The sequence below is a fragment of the Amblyomma mixtum genome, chromosome 9 (assembly GCF_055824585.1).
Source record: "Amblyomma mixtum isolate Tamu chromosome 9, ASM5582458v1, whole genome shotgun sequence".
NCBI classification, from domain to species: Eukaryota; Metazoa; Arthropoda; class Arachnida; order Ixodida; family Ixodidae; genus Amblyomma; species Amblyomma mixtum.
The window spans coordinates 112,934,192-112,946,517 of record NC_143020.1 but is presented as its reverse complement, the minus strand read 5'-3'; the positions used below and the strand labels follow the sequence as shown (position 1 = coordinate 112,946,517).

General features: G+C 45.0%; 1 long non-coding RNA gene across 1 annotated transcript; it reads left to right on the top strand.

Moving 5' to 3' along the window:
* The first annotated feature begins 1,016 nt into the window (after window positions 1–1,016).
* On the top strand, window positions 1,017–11,871 carry LOC149330776 (uncharacterized). Its single transcript, XR_016285721.1, has 3 exons — window positions 1,017–1,507; window positions 2,221–2,497; window positions 6,617–11,871. It is a non-coding gene; the product is annotated as an uncharacterized LOC149330776 (long non-coding RNA).
* Window positions 11,872–12,326: the final 455 nt, after the last annotated feature.

Here is a 12,326-nt window from a genome sequence, read left to right as displayed (position 1 = left end):
ACCTAATTTTCATGCAGCAAACAAAAGGTGAATGATGGCGTGGATAACGTTACACTCGACGAGCTACTCGTTATACTGCTGCCGCAGTTTCAGTTTCGAGTTGGTGGCGGACGATGAATGTTCTCGATAACAGGTGATGTTTATCGCTTCAAGGTGTCATTTACCCTCCAGAGGTGCTTTTAACCTAACTCCAAAGCACAACCACGTTTCAGCTGCACAGCACGAGAGAAACTATTGACAAGAAAGACGAATACTGCAGCGCGGGTGAGAAGAGCTGCTAGAGGTCAAGTGCAGCAAGCATCACTAATGAAAGCACATTCAGGCATAACTTTCTACAGTACAAAACAGTTACATGACACACTCCGTCGAATAAGCAGCACCATACCTTTTGGAGGCGTTAATGTGAACCAACCGAACTCCGCCGGTCACTCACCAGATTGTAGACTCGCCCTCGCTCCGGCTCGGTCTAAACATAGTTCGATAAAATGGTCACTGCAAAGTCAGTGCCTGGTGAAGGATTCCACCTATTCTTTCTTGAATTTGTCCCCCACTGATAGCACAATTTGTGTTTGAGCGCGGGAACGTGCATCATAGTAAAGAGCAGAGTTGGCGACGCTAGCGCAACGGGACGATACAGATTTGAGCAGACGAGGCTCCATAATTGCTGTGTGTAGCGAGATCCCGTCGTCTGCTAGTGTCGTCCCATTGCGACGCAATGGACCGTCATTGTTTAAACGTCTTTCCCGAAGACTTTGCTGGTCTCCTCGCTCGGTTGACGGCGCAACAGGTTGGAATTGTCATGGAAAAAGACGAGAACGGCGAAAAGACGAAATGCTATGTAGAAAACCAAAACTGAAACTGAAAAACCATGCTGAGGTCCAACTTCCTGACTTCCGGGACAAGGCAGCTTGCGTCATCCAGAGTGGAGATCATTCATCCATTCATGCATGATATGCGTGTATCGTCGAAGGCGGATGTGCCTTGCATCGTCTGCTACTTGTTGCGATGTCGGGGTGTGCCTGTTGTGTACTACGGGCTGTGCAGTGCCCTTATTCGAATGAATTTTATTTTAAGCACTATTAAATGACACAATGCGCAGAGCATTACAATGTTTAACCTGTACAAGCTCTTACTACTATCTCTTTGCCACACTGGCAAGACCGTAACGCCACCCTCTTGTAGCGTTGCGCATCTAGCTGAGCGAAATATAGCCGTGCTGGAGTAGTGCCAAATGCTCAGGTGGTGGTATCAAGAGAGAAGCTAGAGAAAACCGTACGAAATGACGCGGAAAATACGGGCAGATGCATACTGTCCGGGGCAAAATTAAGCTAGCTGCTTTTGAAACGCGTTCAGCTTTTTCGCCGAGCACGGGTCAAAGAAATGCTAAGCAGTAGGTAGAAGCACAGCGGCACAGTCGACCCAGCTTCGGTGTCGCGAATCAGTTGGCGCGAAAGGGCACGTCAAAGTTTTATGTGATGTGCATCGAGCGAAGCGGGTAGCCAAAATGGTAAGAACGTTTGGCAGTGACTTAAATGCCGTTTCCTCCGCCTTTACGGCCGCGAACGTACACTGTTAAGTCACTTGCGGGCAACCTGTGTGCTCATTGTTCGCGCGGGCTATGTGTGATGTAGGTTGCGTGCCGAAATGCCGAAATGCGCGGCACTAGTGTCGGTGCTTGTCTGAGAGACGCCGAGTCTTGAAGAAGTGAGTTAGCAGTTTGCTGGGTCATGTCGCAGCCGACTGAATTGCGACAACATGAGGCTCGGTCAGCCAATGTTCGCTAACGTGTACGCTAACGCTTTCCAGCGTTCGTCCGAACTCGTTCTACGTTAGTTTCAATCCAAGGGAGTTTATAATCTCTAGACAATGCCCACATTTTGTTATGCCAGCTTAGAAGCATCCTGTTAGATTAAAACGCGCTTTCGATGAGGCCTTTTTGTATTTCCCGCGCTCCTATGCACACACGCCGTCGTTCGCATCGTTTGTCGGGCGTCCCAGCAGCAGTTTTTAGCCCGGCTTTGTCATCTTGCCTGAGCTAACAGCGTGGATCACTGATTCATTATACAAATAGCATACAGTATTGTATTAGCCGAGTAGTTCCTTCACCTTCACTTGCCACTTCACTGACCACAATGCTTCTGTGAAAACGAGAATGTGTTCACGAGTGCATCATTTAGAAGTGGTGGTGAGTGCTGACCTCTGTTCTTGTTGTGTGTGCAGGTGAAGCGGAAGCATCCTGCCTGCAAATGCATGAATATCATTCCACCTGACTCTTCGACTAAGTCGGTACAAACAGATATAGCCGCTCTACGTAACACTACCATAGACGTGGCAGTTGGTCCCTCAAGTATTGCGGACATGGTCAGCCATCGGTCAGCCCATCATCAGTCCACGTCAACCCAGAACCTGACTACGGTGCTACATAGGGGTACCCAGACCTGTCAACCTGCAGGTTTCCAGGATGATGAACCACATTTACATCAGGAACGGTCAGAAGGTGAACAGCCGTGTTTTTCACTTCCTTTAAAAGTGTGATCCTGCAAGGTCTCAATGCTGGGGTTGTTCGCCATAATTTACACAGAAGCCTCTTTTGAAACTTGCTGCAAGAATTGCTCGAGAGCCTTTCTTGTGGGTTGCTCCAAGTTAAGTTTTCTTAACTTTCCTAGCCTACCTGTCTATCCAAAGGCGTCCAAACTGATATTTCCGTCTAGTTCCAACAGTAGCAGAGGCCTTTTATAACCTCTTGTGCGAGTTAGCTGATGTGTCGGCTGCTTTTTGATTGGAAAACTGGTTCGAAAAACCTGCACATTCTACGGAATTGAGCAAGTGTCTTTTCATGACAACCGACGAAGGCCTATTCTCATCAGAAAACATATCAAATTGTTTGGCTGAACAAAATTCTAGTAGGAACTATAGTTACGTGAGCGTATATAATGTCCGCCAGTACAAAGACTGCTACGGGCTCAATGACACCTAAGAAACAATAAGGCTGAGTAGAACTGCACATAAAAAAAACTGAATGGTACAACAAAGTCATGCTGAAAACAGTGTTGCAATTAAGGGTCATTATTATGAGAAATGTAGAGGATTGGTGTAGTGAAACTGCAGCCCAGGTTTGGTGAGTCAGTCGCTCTGAACGCTTGACTTCGCACAAGGGCTGACACCAGTCTGATCTTGCAGAAGGAGAATGCTGCTCCAAATTGTACCAAGCTATGGAGATGTGTGTTTCTTTTGGAATCTTAGTAGCAGTTGAGTACTGCGAAGCATACTGAGCGGCACTTCTGCAGAAGCTGCAGATGGGAAACATTTCATACTTTCAACCTATGTCCAGAGGTAGCAGACTGGCAGTTTACCACCTTGTATGTTTCTGCCAGGTCAACCAGAAGGCATGCGCCTAAAGGGGTATACTGAAAATCACAATTTAAGAATATGGCCTCAGTAGAATTCAAATCGCATGAGGAACGTTTGTGGTCTTACCTAAAAATTTATGGCACATTACGAAGCCGCTGCTGTGACCATCAATGTCTTGCTTGAGAGATGTTCCACCTTACTTGCCATGTACACCCTCCCACTTTTTTAACCTGAACACGCGAGCGTCGACTGCCCGGCGCTACGGCGCCGGAAGAAGAAGGAGAGAAGAACGCCTGCGAGGGCAACGGCACGCCCACAATTCATGCTGCTGGAGTAAGGTTCGTCTGCTAGGCTGTTCTGATTAGTGCGAAGCAACCCCTGCCCATCATCGGCTGTTATGCATTGGAGCCCCAAGAAGCTGCGAGCGATTGATTTATCCGCTGCATGTAGAGTGGGTGATTATGAAAAGGGCATACATTTGGGAACAGCCTAGCAATGCATGCCCAAGAAACCAGTTGCAATCGTTGCTTAAAAAAAAACTGACTGAAGAGGACCCTCGCTATTGACGCTTTAATTTCGCTATTTAAAGCAAATGCTCTCGAGACGCTACCCGCAAATGCAAGACGAGTCCAGAGTCGTGCCTGGAACGCTACACATTTGCACCATCCCAGAGACATATGCACGCGTCAGACAGAACACGAAACAAACGCCCTCAAAACCCTGCCTCAGAAATTGCTTCGCAGGGGTTGCTTCGCACGCAGCAAAACAGCCAAGCAGACGACGATAGCTGCAGCGACATGATCGGCGCGCATGCTCATCCCCTCTCCCAATTTCCGCTCTGCTTCGCCTGTGCACCGCTGCACCGGGCAGTCGACGCTCGCGCGTTCAGGTTAAAAAAGTGGGAGGGTGTACAGTCTTTGTCAAAAAGTTTAGAGCCCAGGGGGTTCACTTCTAAGCTTTATATTGGGACTCCAGGAGCATTCATGGAAGTCCTACCTATTGCAGGAGGCAGTACCAGAAATCTTCTCATATCCAGGAAATTTGGAGCGCTAGAGATTCATTAAGAACAACACAGTGTGGCTCAAAAGAAAACCCCCTGGGCTCCAAACTTTTGACAAAGACTGTACTTGCACTGCTCCACAGAAATCATAATACACGTCTGTAGATTTTCTTGCCTCTGTGTTGCGATATTAAGCCTGTGGCAATCACAAGACGTATGAAGTGTTTCTAGCTAGATACAACTCAAAAACAGTGGGGTAAATCTTTTCCACATTTTTCTTTCAGTCTCCTTTACATCCGCTTTCATACTAGTATTCTGCTAAACCCCATTCCTCATCTGCAGGTACTGTGTTCTTAGCTTTCGAGTTCTCTTCATTGTTTTTGTGTTAATACTTTTCATATATAGATACTTATACACCTTTTTTGCCCATCTTGTTTCCTCCATTTTGGTTAGTCTCTGATCATATTTCAGTTTGCTGATTGCCCCTCGAACCTCGAACGACACTCAGCACACATCTCCCTGGACCCCTCATTCGGAGTGTTCCCATGTGCTCCCAAGGCTAGCTTTCTTTCACTTCGTTGTATGATTTTTAAACTTGATTGTATTTCTGATTTCATGCACAGGACTGCATTTCCGAATGTGAGACCTGGTACCATGATTCCCTTCCATACACCTCTAACCACCTCATACCTATTATAGCTCCATAGTGCTCGCTGCTTCGTCATGTCTAAATTCCTTTTCCCTTTATCCTTCAGAATCCTTTCGTGCTCTTTCAGGTATTTTTCCCTTCGGTTTGGTTTTTGGTTTATGAGGGTGTAACATCCCAAAGCGACTCAGCCTATAAGGGACGCCGTAGTGGAGGGTTCCGGAAATTTCGACCACCTGGGGTTCTTTAACGTGCACTGACATCGCACAGTACACGAGCCTCAAGAATTTCGCCTCCATCGAAGTTCAGCCGCCGTGGCCGGGATCAAACCCGCGTCTTTCGGGCTAGCAGCGGAGCGCCATAACCACTGAGCCACCGCGGCGGGGCTATTTTTCCCTTCATTTAGCCATGTACCCAGATACTTATGTCTTCATGTGGTCATTCATGGCATCCTGTATTTATAGTGGCTATCCCCTCTCATCATTATATATCATTACCCCAGACTTCTCTCTACTGAAATGAAGTCCTAACTTGTCCCTCTCCTTACTACAGATCTTAACTAGTTCCTGCAACCTATCTCGCTTGTCTGCTAGCAGTAAAATGTCCGCATATATCTGTCTGGCCAGCACTTCATTACCTGGTGTAGGTAAATCAAAATTTATATTGTGTAGAATTTGGCAATGTTGCCAGCAATATTGCCATCAATAAGGAGTCATATCTAATTCTCGCCTGTCTGGTACAGATGAATTCTGGTACACACTAATTCTAATTTGTCTGGTCAGCAGCCGACAGGCTGCAAATTATCAACCGAAGATGGTGTCAGCGGTAGGTGACGCTTGGGTGAGACCAGCATGGCAGCACCCGCCTACCAAAACAAGTTGTGTGTACAAGTGCTTACCCAACCATACTTGCGACTTCAATGCATGAGAGCTCTATTTTTGAGTTTGTGGTAGTGGGGTAGCATGTGTTGCTCAATTGGAAACTGTAAATTGATAGGTCCTGTATCTGAGTGGATTTTGGCATGTAAATTGCAAAAGACAGAATTTTTGTTCTTGTAGACTTTTCCTATAAAACACGAAATGTTCAACCGAAATCTTGAAACAGGTACAGCCTTTGTCAGAAGTAACCAGGCTGCACGTTTTTCTTCTCAGTCTTATATTAAAGCTACTATGCCAGCTCTCAAGCTCTAAATCTCTGTATGGTAAGAAGAACCCCTGTTCTCACCTTCAAAGAACTTTTTGATCTTTAGGGAAGCCGTGAGGGCTCTGTTATACAAATGATAAGCAAACCATGAGCCTGGTTACTTTTGACAAAGACTGTACATACAGCTACAGACGTTTTGTTTCTTGTTCAGACGTTTCATAGACATTAGCAGCAGGATGCTTTAGCAGCATTAGCAACAGTCCCTTTCAGCTGTTCTTGTGCTGTTTTAATCGATTATGTCCGAATTGCCGAAGCTTCAGTCAGCACTGTGTTTGTGCATTCACTCATTGTTTGCATCAGTTCTCATGCGTTTTGAATTCACTGTGTCTCACCAGCTTGCCCAAGCGTTAGTCAGTGCTAAGTGTGTGTTCTTGAGTCGTTTGCGCTGTTTAAACGAACTAATTCTTAAATTCTAGGCCCAAGGCGGCACAGCCAAGTAGAAGCCCCCCAGCATTTCTTCAGTCTGCGTGGCCACCCAATGTCAAGTGAGGAGGATGGAGATTCTTCATTGAGCGATGAGGAGCCTTATCTGGCACCGAATGATGAAGAGGAGGAAGATATACGAATGTCTTCTACGAGCAGGGGCAGAAACTGGAAGACATACCAAAAGAGACGACAGAGCAAGAAACTACGTACCACATTGGAAAACACAGATGCTGTGGATGAAGATGAAGTTCAAGATGGTCATTCATCCTGGAGCACTAGGCAACCCTACGGTGTTGTACCAGCCCCAACGACATGGGGCCCATGCTACTCATCGAAAACTCTCGCCAAGGCAAGCGATGCTTTCAGGCTTTACTTTGACTCTTACGTCATTAATCTCATTCTTGTCGAAACAAACCGCTATGCTCGTCAGAAGAACTGGCGTGAGTGGCAAGATATAGATGGAAATGAACTTGAGGCATTCCTCGGCATGCTGCTCCTAATGAGCCTGAACCCAATGCGACATTTTTATTTGTATTGGAGCAGGGATAGCTTCTTTCACAGTCATGAAATATCCAGGGTGATGACGCATAAACGGTTCCAAGACATCCTGAACAATCTTCACCTGAGTGACATCACAAAACAGAAGAAGCGGGGTGAAGACGGCTACAACGAGCTTTGGAGAGTGAGGCCTTTGATCGATGCTTTGAACGAGCGTTTTTCCGCTGAGTATACCCCGTCGGCACATCAGTCAATTGGGGAAAGCATGTTTTTTGTTCAAGAACGCTTATCGCTCAAGCAATACGGGCCACTTGAGTCTTTTGACAGAAGCTACAGGATATGGTGCCGAGCAGATTCGGAAACTAGCTACCTGGTTCAATTCCAAGTCTACAAAGGCAAAGACTTGTCATGCTCACCTGAAGTCACTCTCGGTGAGCACATCGTTCTAACCCTATCGGAAGACGTCTCTCCAGGAAGTCAGCTGTACTTCGACAGTTTCTTCACCACTACAAGGCTCATGGAAAGGCTTGCTGAACGCAGTATCCTAGCGGCAGCAACAGTTCGGACAAACCGGAAGAATCTTCCTGATGAAGTAAAGCACGATGGTAAGCTTCAAATGGGTGAGTATGTTTGGCGCTCAAATGGGGTCGTAACGGCCTTTCAGTGGCAGGACGATAGAAGTGTCCATGTCCTTTCTAACTTTCATGACCCCGAGGAAACCACAGAAGTGTCCCGAAAGCTCGCCAGTGGGTCTGTGGTAGGAGTGACGTGTCCGAAATCAGTATCTGACTACAATAGATGGATAGGTGGTGTGGACCAGTTTGATCAGCGACGGAACAGCTACCAGTCCAGTTGCCGTTCAAAGAGGGGTTGGCTTCGGCTGTTTTATTTTATGCTGGATGCTGCTGCAGTGAATGCATTTCTCCAGTACCAATCTGCTGCACACAACAAGTGCTCCTACATGTGGTTTCGGCTATTTTTGGGACGTCAGCTCATCGACGGCAAATCCTTCAGGCGATGCAGAAATGTTGCTGTATTCCGAAACAACAAGAGAGGAAGACGGGATGGTCAACAAATGATGGGCGTCCCAAACGAAGTGCGATACCTAGGCAATGAGCACTACCCACTGCTATGCATGTCAAGGCGGAGGTGCCGCTGGTGCTCTACGAAGGAGAAGGAAGTACGCACAAAATACGAGTGCCAAACCTGTCGTGTTCCCCTGTGCATCGCATGTTTTTCTGCTTTTCACAAGGAAACATAATGTATCCAAGGTTTTTAGTGTTGGATAGTTCAGAGACGTCTATGGCAGTCTTTCATCATCATCAGCCTGACTGCACCCACTGCAGGGCAGAAACCTCTCCCATGCCTCTCCAATGCCACTTGCGTCCACCATATTCCCAGAAATTTCTTAATCTCATCTGCCCACCTAACTTTCTGCCGCCCCCTGCTATGCTTACCTTCTCTTGGGATCCACTCTGTTACCCTTAAGGACCAGCGGTTATCTTTCCTTCGCATTACATGCCCTGCCCAAGCCCACTTCTTCCTCTTGATTTCGGCCAGGATGTCATTAACGCGCGTATGTTCTCTCACCCACTCCGCCCGCTTCCGATCTCTTAACGTTACACCTATCATTTTTTTTTTCCATAGCTCGCTGTGTTGTCCTTAACTTAAGCTGAGCCCTCATTGTTAACCTCAACATGTCTGCCCCATAGGTGAGTACCGGTAAGATACAGCTGTTGTATACTTTTCTCTTGAGGGATATTGGTGAACTGCCATTCATGATCTGAGAGAACCTGCCATATGCGCTCCACCCCATTCTTATTCTTCCAGTTACTTCCCTCTCATGATCCAGATTAGCTGTCACTACCTGCCCTAAGTAGACATATTCTCTTACTAGCACCTTGCCACCAATTGTGAACTGCTGTCCTCTTGCTAGACTGTTGAATATTACTTTGGTTTTCTGCATGTTAATTTTTAGCCCCACCATTCTGCTCTGCCTGTCTAACTCATTGATCATGATTTGCAGTTCATGTCCCGAGTGACTTAGCAAGGCAATGTCGTCAGCGAATCGCAGATTACTTAGGTATTCTCCATGCTTTTTGTGTTCCTCTGGAAATGGTCATGGGTCATTACCATCCCACATTTGGAAAGTGGCCACAACATTGGTGGGATAGATATGACCCACATTTCTGGGGCTTCGTAATTTACATACAGAGTTCCCTTTTGCAATATAGTTGCTCTTAGCCATTCCTCAGTTCATTAAGAGACTGTTCATTCAAATTGAAAATGTCTCCGTACTGAGGGTTTTTGACATCTTTTTACATCTTTTTTTTAGAGCATTCAAAGACATGCCATTGCAGTCAGGAGGCTGAATGCCTCCTTTTGTCTTGACTCATGAGCAATACCTGTATGTTGCCCGAAGGAGCTCTCACCTGCTAGAAATAATTGATTTTGCGCAAGTGATCAATTCCCAGCTTCAAGTAGATGCCATTCTGATTGACTTTGGGAAAGCATTTGATCATGGCCTACATTCTAAATTAATCGACAAGCTCCGTACTATTGGCATGAACTCAAAAGTAATAACCTAGATAAAATCTTTCCTCTCAGGTCGCACGCAATATGTTGAAATGAACAGTGCACAATCCGAACGACTGAATGTTTTCTCCGGGGTCTCACAGGGATCTGTCTTGAGACCGATCCTTTTCCTAACATATATCAACGATATCCATGCCTGTGCTGAACCTGAAGTAACAATAAGGCTCTTCGCTGACGGCTGCGTGCTGTACACTACGGTACGTACACCGGACGACCAGTTAAAATTAAATTCTGCAAATAGCATTGCCAGGTGGTGCGAAACATGGGTAATGGAAATTAATATCAACAAAACGTCTTGCATCTCATTTACCCATAAAAAAGTGCCTCTTGTATATTCTTACAGTTTATCAGGATCTAACATAATGAGGGTGGATACGGTGAAATATTTAGGCGTTAAATTTACCCATAAGCTAAGCTGGAACACTCATATAACCAACATGTGTGCAAAAGCATTCAAACAGCTCAGCTTTCTCCGTAGAAAACTGTCGGCACCTCCTCCTCATGTAAAGCTAACAGCCTATAATACCATCATAAGGCCCATCCTTTAGTACGGCACCATTATTTGGAGCCCTCATTAGTCATACCTCAGCGAACATCTAGAAAAAAGTTCTAAATTCTTTCTTCTAAGTTCTTTCGGTTTATTTATTCCTGCTACTCACACCATGACAGCGTATCTTCCCTACTAGCTAAAGTGCGTATCCCTACCCTTGCTTGTTGGCGACGTGTAGCTTCGATGAAGTTTCTTTTTCTTTACGATAATCGTATAAGAATTGATGAAAATCAGTACATCAAGGCACCTTGTCATCGTGCAAAGCGATTAAACCATGAAAAGTGCATCAGACCCATCCCAGCGCGATGCGACGCATATAAATTCTCATTTTTCCCGTTAGCCATTGTAGAATGGAATAATCTACCTCACAAATTCATGGATGATGTGTCTCTTATCTTTTTGGCAAACGTAGAGTCATTCTTTGAAAAACAGAATTTACAATAAAAAAGTAACTTCTATGATGTCTCGAGTTATTCACCGCGAGTGTTCTGTTTAATATTATTTTTTTCTTACTTGTACCTTTTGACTGTCATGTTGACCTGATTGTATCTCTTTGTGGTTTCGTCGTTCTTCTTTCCAGTGTTTTAGTTGCATCGAAATGAACGTGTATGGCAATGAGCATGTCCTTTGACAGTCAATTGTCTCTTATGTGCTGTGTATTTGTTATCAGCCTATTTGCTATAATCTACTGCAGTGCGCTTGTTTTGTATCTTGTGTATGTCATACTGGATATGCTATTGTTTTGTACAACTGTCCCATTATTTTGCCCACCTCTGTAAGAGCCTAATTAGGCTTACAGTATGCTTAAGTAAATAAATAAATAAAAAATTAATTGATACGAGAGGATGAAATTGGACTCTACGGCTAATGCAATATATCACATGAATGCCTCTGTAATGCACCTGTGGTTTCATGCGATGTTCTGCATTAAATGTGATGCAAAAAGCACAATGCCCACTCTGATATGAAAATTAAGCAGCCTCATCAAGTTAGGACATCAAGGCTTTGCCGGTGTGCCCGAGCTAGATGTATTCAAAATTAAGCTCTTAATTTCGGTCAGTCATTTTAATCCACACTCCCATGTGTGACATGGTTCTGTGGACATGCAGGGCTACGTGCTGATGACTGCAGCTATAAGTGACTGTTCAGTGAGAAGCCAGTCAGGCAGCCTTGTTAGGGCAGACCAATGGGCTGCTTGTTCACCGAAGCTTCGTCACATAATGTCAGCAGTTAAAAAATTACTGGACAGTGTAAGGAACGCCCACGCAGAGTAAACACTGGCCAGGATTTGCACACGTACACACAGCTCCCATATACCATTCAGTATAGTATTTAGATTTTTTGCCTTTTGACAACCGACTTTTTTGTGTCACTTCATGGTTCTTTCCCAGTGATTTTTGTGAGCATTTTCTCAAGTGATTTCCCAGGGGTTTTTCCCAGTGCATATCGCAGTGCACATGTCTGTTGACAAGTGGCGTGTCATTTTTCTTTTGAATGAATTGTATTGTGTTTTCATTGCACTTGCCTGATCCATCAACTGCAGTGCGCATGTTTTTCATTCATCTATGTCATACTAGATGTACTCTGCTTTGTATAATTGTCCCATTAGTTGGTGCACTCTTGTAAGAGTAGTTAAGGCTTACAGTTTGCTTAAATAAATAAAAAAAAAATACCTATTGTTATTGACTTTGGCTATTGTCAGCTTTGCATGCAGCCAGTAATGAAGCTTGATGGGGCCTCTGTTGGTGTATTTTAAACTTAAATTCATTTTTAAAACATTGTAAATAAACATTTCAAATTACTCTGCTCCTGGGTAACACAATCAATCCTAGCCAATCCAGGAGTTCTTTTCGTTTGGTAACAATTGTAGTGGCGACCATGTGGTAACATTCTTTGAAATAGGTTAGCGCCAAAAAAGATTAACACAAGGTGAGAGAACAACGACACTACACGAAAGAGTGCTCTTCTGTGTCGTGTCGTTCTCTCGCCTTGTGTTCGTCTTTTTAGGTGCAAACCTACTGCAAAGAATGCCTAACCAACTAGCCCAGCACCAAGTT